This window comes from Schistocerca piceifrons, chromosome 9 (assembly GCF_021461385.2).
Source record: "Schistocerca piceifrons isolate TAMUIC-IGC-003096 chromosome 9, iqSchPice1.1, whole genome shotgun sequence".
Classification (NCBI taxonomy): Eukaryota; Metazoa; Arthropoda; class Insecta; order Orthoptera; family Acrididae; genus Schistocerca; species Schistocerca piceifrons.
In genome coordinates, this window is record NC_060146.1 from 108,219,733 (window position 1) to 108,230,647 (window position 10,915).

Below are 10,915 nucleotides of genomic sequence, written 5' to 3' on the forward strand. Positions count from 1 at the left end.
TTGGTACGTAGTCGCCCCACTAGTCTGTTAAGTGATGAAGTTGCCACGGTATATCACCTCGCTAGGGAAAAAGAGAATGGCGAAACTAAACCGCGTGGAGCGTCTAGTGACAGATGCGGGCGTCGAACTCACTGAAAGAGCTGATATTGTCGCGTACACTACCGACTACTTTACCTCGATCTTCAGTGTCCTCGATAATGACCCAGCGGCCACGCGAGACCTGTTGCTCAATCTCCACACTAGCCTCGATGACTCGGATCGTCAGCAATTGGTAGAAGAACTCTCTAGGGACGACATCATCTCTGTTTTAAAGCCGTGTCCCAAAGGAAAGTCACCAGGACCCGACGGACTCCCAGTTGAATTTTATATGGCGTTTTGGGGCATTTTTAGATAACATTTTACTTAACTGGCCAGTAAAGTACTCAGCCGATGTGATGTACCCAGTTCATTTTTAAAAGGTCGAGTAGTTTTAATTCCTAAGGTGCAAGGCAAGACCTGCGACCAATAACTTTGCTAAACGCAGACTACAAGCTCGTGGCGCGGTGTGTGGCCTCCAAACTAAGAGCAATCATCAACAAAGTGGTCAACCCATACCAGTCGTGCGGAGTTGCTCGAAGGACAATTTTCACTGCAGCATCGGCGTATAGAGAGATCATTTCCTACTCGGCAGTGCACAGACTTCAGATTGGCATACTATCGGTCGACTTCGCTAATGCCTTCGAAAGCAGCAGTCACTTGTACCTGTTCCGCGTCATGGAAAGAATGGGATTTGGACTACATTTTATCAATGTCGTCGGGAATATACTCGCAGGGCAAATTCTGTGGTGGCAATAAATGGATACTGTACCACTTCTGTCCCGATGCGTCGCTCTGAAAGTCGGGGACGCCCGTTATCGATGTTCTTCTTTGTGCTGGCTATTGACTCACTATTGAGGGCCTTAGGAAATGCAGTCAGTGGAGTGCCTCTTAACAATATTACTCTACGCTGCGTCTCCTACGCAGACGACGTCCGGCGTCTTTCTGGCAGACACGAGAGACATAGAATCCACACGCCAAGTGTTGAACATCTATGACGGTGCATCTGGAGCTGCAATTAACCGTCGCAAAACTGTCCTGCTCCCACTCGGACTGCACCTTCCTGATGACAAATGCAGGTGGGACAAGATCATCCAGGAGCACAGATAGCTGGGACTGCAGGTGTGTGCCTGCCCTCAGATAATGCAGGCACTCACGTGGAGACTACTACTCAACACCATCAGGGGACTGTGCAGTTGCCACGCCAACCCACGTCTGAACCTCCACCAGGCAGCGTCTGTCATTAACACGACGATCTTCGCCAAGGTGTGGTATGTCGCCCAGCGGCTGACAGCCCCGAAACTTCTGAGAAAATCGATTATGCAAGCAGTTTGCTGGCTGCTGTGGCAACACTCCATCTTCAAAGTGCGAGCCACCGCCTGCGTCCACTTGGGGGAGACTGGGCCTGATCGACTTCCAGCGGAAGTGCACGGCACTCCTCATCCACCGAACAGCGACGCTGCATACCGACCATCCGAAAGGGTCGACGGCAGCCATATTAGATCGATACCGGCCACAGCCACAATGAGTTCCAGTTTAGGTAGCGGGCACCCCCTTCAAGATGTCCTACGTCAGCGAATTTTATCTAGCACGCAGTTATGTCTAGGAGGCGGCTACAGATCTGAATACGTCAGCTCGACGGATCTATGAAGCTGTTCTAGGCTGTCCACCAGCGCACAAACCGGAAATACGGATGCCAACGGTCGTCTGGAAGCAGGTATGCGCTAATATTAACAACCCATTCCTGCCGCCAGACATCAGTTCGTTGTGGTACCGTGTCGTCAATCGCATTTTTCCGACTAAGCAGCGTCAAGCAGACATCCACTTCAGCCAAGAAAATGAGTGCAGCCAGTGTGGAGCTGCCTACACCAGAGACCTACCACCCTATAGAGTGCCGCTACGTGTGAGAGTTGTGCCAATTGATGGTGGGGCTTATCAGCCAGACTACACCTTCCAGCGTGACACCAATGTGGATTATCCTACCTGACTTTAAACTGCACCCAAAAACAAAGCGCAACTTCATGGCCTGGCTACTGGGACACACTGCCTACGCCGTTTTTGAGTTACAACTCAGTGACGCCGTGCGGTACATGGCATACCTGTGGGAATGTCATCAACGATTGCATTGTTCAACGAAGTACAGCGAACATTTTGCCAACACTTGATCTGTTGCGTTATTGTACAGATATCAGAGAACACTTCACTTACAGTGAATAATTTCGCTGGAAGTACCCCTTTTGTTTCTTTTTATCATTTTTGTTTCCCCTTTTTTATTAGTTTCTTAACTGATCCCCTACCACCTGCCGGTGTGGCCGTGCGGTTCTATGCGCTTCAGTCTGGAACAGCTTGACCGCTACGGTCGCAGGTTCGAATACTGCCTCGGGCATGGATGTGTGTGATGTCCTTAGGTTAGTTAGGTTTAAGTAGTTCTAAGTTCTATGGGACTGATGACCACAGATGTTAAGTCTCATAGTGCTCAGAGCCTTTTGAACCATTTTTTTGATCCCATACCATCGTTGTATTGAGAAATGATGGTGAGTGTATTATGTTTTAGTGTTCTTTCTGACACAACTTTATTGGTATTCAGTTAATTATATATATTAATTACATTGTTTTCTTTTTATATCATCGCCATCGAGTGTAAGCACCATTTTATGTTACAGCTTTTACAATTAAACAGAAATGTCCAGAGGGCACTTTACTTTGAAGAAAAGAAAGGATGGTTCCTCGGGCGTGAGGCTCTTCCACTGCACTTCGGTCGAGCTGACCCCCGCAATTACTCCAAATGCAACTCGGGCGCATTATTTTTGGTATCTGGGACTGTGTTCGCGCTGTACCGGTGCTTATTTCAATTCTAAACGGAGTATTTGGTGATAGCAGTTGGCAACTAGTGCGCCTCAGCACTCGGCCAGCAGCGTGCTCCGCAAGAGATTGACAAACGCAGCAGCACTCGCGCCAGGTGCGTACTACACGAGTGCGTCGACCTGGCATCAAACCCAGAGCCAGCACACTGTCTGTTCGATAAGCGCGAGGGACGCAGGCCAGTAGTTGCAGCGGCAGCCGCGAGATGGCACAAGCGATCTAACTCTGATACGACATCCCTATTAATGGTCGAGAGGCAAGTTTTGGCTTTCTCTGACCATCAGCGGAATAAGCAAGAAACGCAATTGGACGGCGCGGCATTCCCTGCACGAACGGCTACCGCAGTGGCGCGAGCCGGCGTACACGTGGCGTCACACAGCCGAACGCTTTGTCGCCCGTTGCCAAGTATATGAGGGGCCGGAAGCAAGCGTCTAGCGATGTCGCCCTCCACAACACCAACTCCCGTCTCTTTTATCCCACGGCTGGCGTCCCCCAGGGTTCTGTCCTCTCCCCTCTCCTTTATCTCTTGTATACAGCTGATATGCCCAAGCCACCCCCACCAGTTCACCTTCTCCAATATGCTGATGACACCGCCTTCCTGGCTCTCTATCCTACCCTTCAAAGGTCTCAACGTACCCTCCAAACCCACCTTAACCAGTTCACCACTTGGTGTAACCAGTGGCTCCTCCGTCTCAACCCCTCCAAAACCCAGGCAATCATCATAGGCCGTACCACTCGCTCCTTCCGCCTCCAAGATTTCTACCTCACCCTTTATGGTCGTCCTATCCAACTCACCCCCACCCTGAAATACCTTGGCCTCACCCTTGACCGACACCTCACCTGGACCCCTCATCTCCTGACCATCCAGCAGAAAGCCCATTCCCGCCTCCGCCTGCTGAAACTCCTGTCCGGCCGGACATGGGGATTGCATCCTTCTACCATCCTCCACACCTACAAATCCCTCATCCGTCCTATCCTCTGTTATGCCAGCGTCGCCTGGATCTCCGCCCCCACCCGCTTTTACAAGGCTCTCCAAATCCTTGAACGCCATGCGCTCCGCCTTGCCTTCCGTATCCGCCTTCCTTCCCCCACACGGCTCCTGTATGAACTGATCCCCTTCCCCCACCTCCTCTTGTTCCTCCAACATCTCCGCATCCTTTACATTGTTCGCAGGGTTGATCCCCCCCACCCTCTGGTTTCCTCCTTCCTCTCCACCCCCCGCCCGTTGCCGCGCCTCTATCGCTGTATCCCTCCCTCTCTCCACCTCCACACCCTCCATCTCCTTCATCAGGGCAATTTCCAACGCCTCCCCCTCCCGGATGACGAACTTCGCCGTGACATATACCCTTCCTTCCAACTATAATCCGGCCTTGTTCCCCCCCCCCTCCCCAGGGCCCCCTTCTCCTCTTTCCTCCTTCTCCCAGAGCGGATTTTCCTCCATCCCCCCCTCCCCTGAGACCCTGCACCCCATACTTGCCTCTCTCCTTCCCACATCCCTCCCTACCTGGCCCTCTTCCGAGCGCCCCCCATTTCCCCTCCCCCATCTCTTCCCCTCCCTCCCTTCTTCAGGTCTCCCTCATCTCCTTGAACCTGGCAGATCCTCTGTATTGATCAACATCAGTGTGCCACGTCAGTGTTGTGTTTCGTGCTTTTCTCGTGTGCGTCAAGAGGTGTGATTTTAATTGTGTGCTGCCTGGAGGTTCGCCGTCAGTGCTACGCTGTGTGCTATGCCAGCCGTCGACACCTTTATGCTCCAGTCATACTGTGCCTTGTGTTTCTTTTAATCGTCGCAGTGTGTGGCCTTTTGTGTGTGCTACTTTTAAACAGTTTTTTATCTCCATTTTACAGTCACCCCGTTTTTTGTATATTGCCTTCCATGATGTTCTCCCTTTTTATATCTATGTTCGCCTTCTTCTCTCCTTTGCTGTTTTTAAGTGTCTTCTATTGTTTTGTTCTATGTCTTTCGGCTGAAGAGCAGCGCATATGCTGCTGCCAGCCCGCCCCGATAGGGGAATTGAAATACAATAAAGAAAAAAAAAAAAAAAAAAAGCGTCTAGCGTAGCGTCTCGTGACTTGCAGACTTGCGGCACTTCGGGAGCTTGAGGGGATGTGAAAGGACGTGGTGAACTGTATACGAAAAAGTTCTAATTATCAAGGTGTACACACAGCAGTGTCCAAAAAGGATCAAACATGCATCTAATCATCAGGACACAAACACAAATTATAACACTGGCAGTGCTGTGAAAATGAATTAAGTACAACACCTGCCTCCCACACACTCACCAACTTTCACTGTACTGCCCTAGTCTCCTCCACTAAATTCTGACAGAAGTTTTGTCAAATCCTACATTTATCAGTAATCACTGCATGTGTGTACCACAAGTATGTTATGGAGCAAGAATTGCCACTAGACAGAACCACATTTCAACTGTCCACATTGGCATCTTTTTTCACACATAGCAGTTGCACATCATCTTACACTGAGGAGAATGTTTCTCACCAGCTCCCTAAGACATGTACACAATTCATCAGTGAACACAGCCTAGTCTGTGTACATGGTCCCCAACAACCATCAGCTAAACACTTCCACAAGTGCAGAATGAGTACACAGATAAACACAGCTTGAAGCATTGTTTCTATGACACTTACACCCCCTCAGGGGTTGCCAAAAATTGCCACAGAGACGGTATTTCACGTCTCTCTGGCGGGGTATTGGTAAAAGTTTTCAACTAGCAATAATCGCACCTCAGTTATACTTCATTGGTTACGATATTGCCACTGCGCAAAGATTAACTACCTAGCGCCTGGCACTGCTATTTATACCTGACGTTCGTTCCAAACACCTACAAGTACTTGCGTCATTGATACCTATCAGTATTACCTTACACTACTCAAGTTCCATTGGGGGAAACAAATACAGAAATATACAGAAAAAAAAAAACAGTAAAATACATTTTATTAGAGGCAGACTTTCTGTTCTTTGCTCTTTGTGTCTAATAGTTGCTTACACGCCCACTCACCGCCATCTTAAACGCTCAAAACTGCACAGTAGTTCTCCCCTTGACCGTCAGGCGCGCTACTGCTCACTCGCCTACCCCCCACACAGACGAAAGTAGCACAACCTCATTTAGCAAATACCGGCACACCCATTAAGACTCTTCGTTAGATTTTGTTATTTTGTGACCGCTGGTTAGTACTAGACACCAAGGAAACTGCCAACTGCATTTACATTGACTTAACAAACCATACACTTCTCAGCAAAAGCTGTTTGACGTACTGAGCAGTAAAATGCTAGTTTTACTCGAATCATGCCGTGAAATTGATTAATGTCGATTGGTGAAATATTTGTGTAACAGATTAGGCACCCTGGAAACACAATGAAATGAGATTTACAAATCCTCTCATGTAGCTGGGTTAAGTTGTTGAAATGAGTTTACCTTGCAGGAAAGTACAACTAGAAATCAGTCAGTAAATTGCTTCATAGCGCTGGGAACACGTGCTGCAGTCTTAAATATACAAGATACACGCTTCTTCCACATTGCGCCAAACAACCTGCCCAAAAATATATATTTTGGACTCCTCTACTGTTGTTTATGTTCTTGTCCAAGAAGAATCATAGAAAGCTAACAGTATCCAAACCTGCCTGCTGTCTCATTGGCCCCAGCTAATATATTGCCTGACACAAATGAAAATATCTGAATGTGTGCTAAATAGTATCTCGAGTGCCAACCATTCATAACAGATCCAAACAATAAGACATTTTCTATGGGTCCATTTGTGCTATAGTAGGCAGCAAATTTTGCTCACTTTGCATATAGGAAGAGTCATATTCTCAAATGAAGAGAGACAGAAAGAATGAGCCATGACAAGCCAACTATTTCTGCTCTCAAAAAAAAAAAAAAAAAAAAAAAAAAAAATGCACCTGCTACTATTCTCACCTACACTTGCTCTACCACTGTGTTTTACATTGCATTCTATGATTTATATTCACAGATACAGTCACAAAATTTACCCCACAAGCACTGGTTCCCTCTCTTCAGTATTCCACATGCAATACATTCTCATAGCACACTGGACCATCATTAAGCTCACCATCCCATTTAAACTATCACAATGTATTATGTGTCACATTTGCACAGTAAATCCACAGTTCAAGGAATACACCAAGAAATGCATTAATCACACTGTTCAAAATGGAAATGCTATGGCTGCAGCCCACCAAATTCTACTGCACAATCACTGTTATCACTGCATGAAGGAGATTTTCCACCAGCAGCCTTTAGATGAAACATGTAAGCTACATAAAGGTTCAACAAAACCTCAACATCAGGGACTGCATTAGCTACGATCCAAATAGCTACTAGCCCTTACCTTTCTTTCAATCCCTCTGCTCTGCACACTACAGCACATGTATGTATTCTCAAAATGAGGCAAAGCCTTGCACAACATTACAGTTCTTCCTGCTTCATGTAACACACACCAGATAGGACACTGTCCTCAATGTGAGTGCCCTTACTAGGCACTGTGCAGCCTAACACATCAATCATCTCAAGTCAACAGACTCATTGCCCAATATTATCAACAGCAGTTCCATGGTCATAAGTTCTAATTATCAAGGTGTACACACAGCAGTGTCCAAAAAGGATCAAACATGCATCTAATCATCAGGACACAAACACAAATTATAACACTGGCAGTGCTGTGAAAATGAATTAAGTACAACACCTGCCTCCCACACACTCACCAACTTTCACTGTACTGCCCTAGTCTCCTCCACTAAATTCTGACAGAAGTTTTGTCAAATCCTACATTTATCAGTAATCACTGCATGTGTGTACCACAAGTATGTTATGGAGCAAGAATTGCCACTAGACAGAACCACATTTCAACTGTCCACATTGGCATCTTTTTTCACACATAGCAGTTGCACATCATCTTACACTGAGGAGAATGTTTCTCACCAGCTCCCTAAGACATGTACACAATTCATCAGTGAACACAGCCTAGTCTGTGTACATGGTCCCCAACAACCATCAGCTAAACACTTCCACAAGTGCAGAATGAGTACACAGATAAACACAGCTTGAAGCATTGTTTCTATGACACTTACACCCCCTCAGGGGTTGCCAAAAATTGCCACAGAGACGGTATTTCACGTCTCTCTGGCGGGGTATTGGTAAAAGTTTTCAACTAGCAATAATCGCACCTCAGTTATACTTCATTGGTTACGATATTGCCACTGCGCAAAGATTAAATACCTAGCGCCTGGCACTGCTATTTATACCTGACGTTCGTTCCAAACACCTACAAGTACTTGCGTCATTGATACCTATCAGTATTACCTTACACTACTCAAGTTCCATTGGGGGAAACAAATACAGAAATATACAGAAAAAAAAACAGTAAAATACATTTTATTAGAGGCAGACTTTCTGTTCTTTGCTCTTTGTGTCTAATAGTTGCTTACACGCCCACTCACCGCCATCTTAAACGCTCAAAACTGCACAGTAGTTCTCCCCTTGACCGTCAGGCGCGCTACTGCTCACTCGCCTACCCCCCACACAGACGAAAGTAGCACAACCTCATTTAGCAAATACCGGCACACCCATTAAGACTCTTCGTTAGATTTTGTTATTTTGTGACCGCTGGTTAGTACTAGACACCAAGGAAACTGCCAACTGCATTTACATTGACTTAACAAACCATACACTTCTCAGCAAAAGCTGTTTGACGTACTGAGCAGTAAAATGCTAGTTTTACTCGAATCATGCCGTGAAATTGATTAATGTCGATTGGTGAAATATTTGTGTAACAGATTAGGCACCCTGGAAACACAATGAAATGAGATTTACAAATCCTCTCATGTAGCTGGGTTAAGTTGTTGAAATGAGTTTACCTTGCAGGAAAGTACAACTAGAAATCAGTCAGTAAATTGCTTCATAGCGCTGGGAACACGTGCTGCAGTCTTAAATATACAAGATACACGCTTCTTCCACATTGCGCCAAACAACCTGCCCAAAAATATATATTTTGGACTCCTCTACTGTTGTTTATGTTCTTGTCCAAGAAGAATCATAGAAAGCTAACAGTATCCAAACCTGCCTGCTGTCTCATTGGCCCCAGCTAATATATTGCCTGACAAAAATGAAAATATCTGAATGTGTGCTAAATAGTATCTCGAGTGCCAACCATTCATAACAGATCCAAACAATAAGACATTTTCTATGGGTCCATTTGTGCTATAGTAGGCAGCAAATTTTGCTCACTTTGCATATAGGAAGAGTCATATTCTCAAATGAAGAGAGACAGAAAGAATGAGCCATGACAAGCCAACTATTTCTGCTCTCAAAAAAAAAAAAAAAAAAAAAAAAAATGCACCTGCTACTATTCTCACCTACACTTGCTCTACCACTGTGTTTTACATTGCATTCTATGATTTATATTCACAGATACAGTCACAAAATTTACCCCACAAGCACTGGTTCCCTCTCTTCAGTATTCCACATGCAATACATTCTCATAGCACACTGGACCATCATTAAGCTCACCATCCCATTTAAACTATCACAATGTATTATGTGTCACATTTGCACAGTAAATCCACAGTTCAAGGAATACACCAAGAAATGCATTAATCACACTGTTCAAAATGGAAATGCTATGGCTGCAGCCCACCAAATTCTACTGCACAATCACTGTTATCACTGCATGAAGGAGATTTTCCACCAGCAGCCTTTAGATGAAACATGTAAGCTACATAAAGGTTCAACAAAACCTCAACATCAGGGACTGCATTAGCTACGATCCAAATAGCTACTAGCCCTTACCTTTCTTTCAATCCCTCTGCTCTGCACACTACAGCACATGTATGTATTCTCAAAATGAGGCAAAGCCTTGCACAACATTACAGTTCTTCCTGCTTCATGTAACACACACCAGATAGGACACTGTCCTCAATGTGAGTGCCCTTACTAGGCACTGTGCAGCCTAACACATCAATCATCTCAAGTCAACAGACTCATTGCCCAATATTATCAACAGCAGTTCCATGGTCATAAGTTCTAATTATCAAGGTGTACACACAGCAGTGTCCAAAAAGGATCAAACATGCATCTAATCATCAGGACACAAACACAAATTATAACACTGGCAGTGCTGTGAAAATGAATTAAGTACAACACCTGCCTCCCACACACTCACCAACTTTCACTGTACTGCCCTAGTCTCCTCCACTAAATTCTGACAGAAGTTTTGTCAAATCCTACATTTATCAGTAATCACTGCATGTGTGTACCACAAGTATGTTATGGAGCAAGAATTGCCACTAGACAGAACCACATTTCAACTGTCCACAATGGCATCTTTTTTCACACATAGCAGTTGCACATCATCTTACACTGAGGAGAATGTTTCTCACCAGCTCCCTAAGACATGTACACAATTCATCAGTGAACACAGCCTAGTCTGTGTACATGGTCCCCAACAACCATCAGCTAAACACTTCCACAAGTGCAGAATGAGTACACAGATAAACACAGCTTGAAGCATTGTTTCTATGACACTTACACCCCCTCAGGGGTTGCCAAAAATTGCCACAGAGACGGTATTTCACGTCTCTCTGGCGGGGTATTGGTAAAAGTTTTCAACTAGCAATAATCGCACCTCAGTTATACTTCATTGGTTACGATATTGCCACTGCGCAAAGATTAACTACCTAGCTTTTTTTTTTTTTTTTTTTTTTTTTACTTTATTGTTATTTTAAAGCCTGGACAGCAGGCAGGCTGTCAGCAGCATACTACGCTGCTCTTCAGCCATAGAAGGTACAATCAGCAAAAACAGGAGAAAAACATAAAAGTTACAAAATGGTGGGCAATAAAACAGGAGACACAGAGAAACAAACACGGAGCCGTTCACACTCGACGATAAGCCACACTGCAAACTGTTGAGACGACGCACAAACACTGAAGGAGACGATGGC

General features: G+C 45.5%; 4 non-coding genes across 4 annotated transcripts; 1 reads left to right on the forward strand and 3 right to left on the reverse strand.

The window, feature by feature from the left end:
* Positions 1-2,749: 2,749 nt before the first annotated feature.
* On the forward strand, positions 2,750-2,916 carry LOC124717487. Its single transcript, XR_007005758.1, has one exon. It is a non-coding gene; the product is annotated as a U1 spliceosomal RNA (small nuclear RNA).
* A 2,671-nt stretch (positions 2,917-5,587) lies between these two features.
* Positions 5,588-5,727, reverse strand: LOC124717497. The gene has a single exon (XR_007005763.1). It is a non-coding gene; the product is annotated as a U4 spliceosomal RNA (small nuclear RNA).
* Positions 5,728-8,048: 2,321 nt separating this feature from the next.
* LOC124717498 lies at positions 8,049-8,188 on the reverse strand. The gene has a single exon (XR_007005764.1). It is a non-coding gene; the product is annotated as a U4 spliceosomal RNA (small nuclear RNA).
* A 2,316-nt stretch (positions 8,189-10,504) lies between these two features.
* LOC124717499 lies at positions 10,505-10,644 on the reverse strand. The gene has a single exon (XR_007005765.1). It is a non-coding gene; the product is annotated as a U4 spliceosomal RNA (small nuclear RNA).
* Between the last annotated feature and the right edge of the window lie 271 nt (positions 10,645-10,915).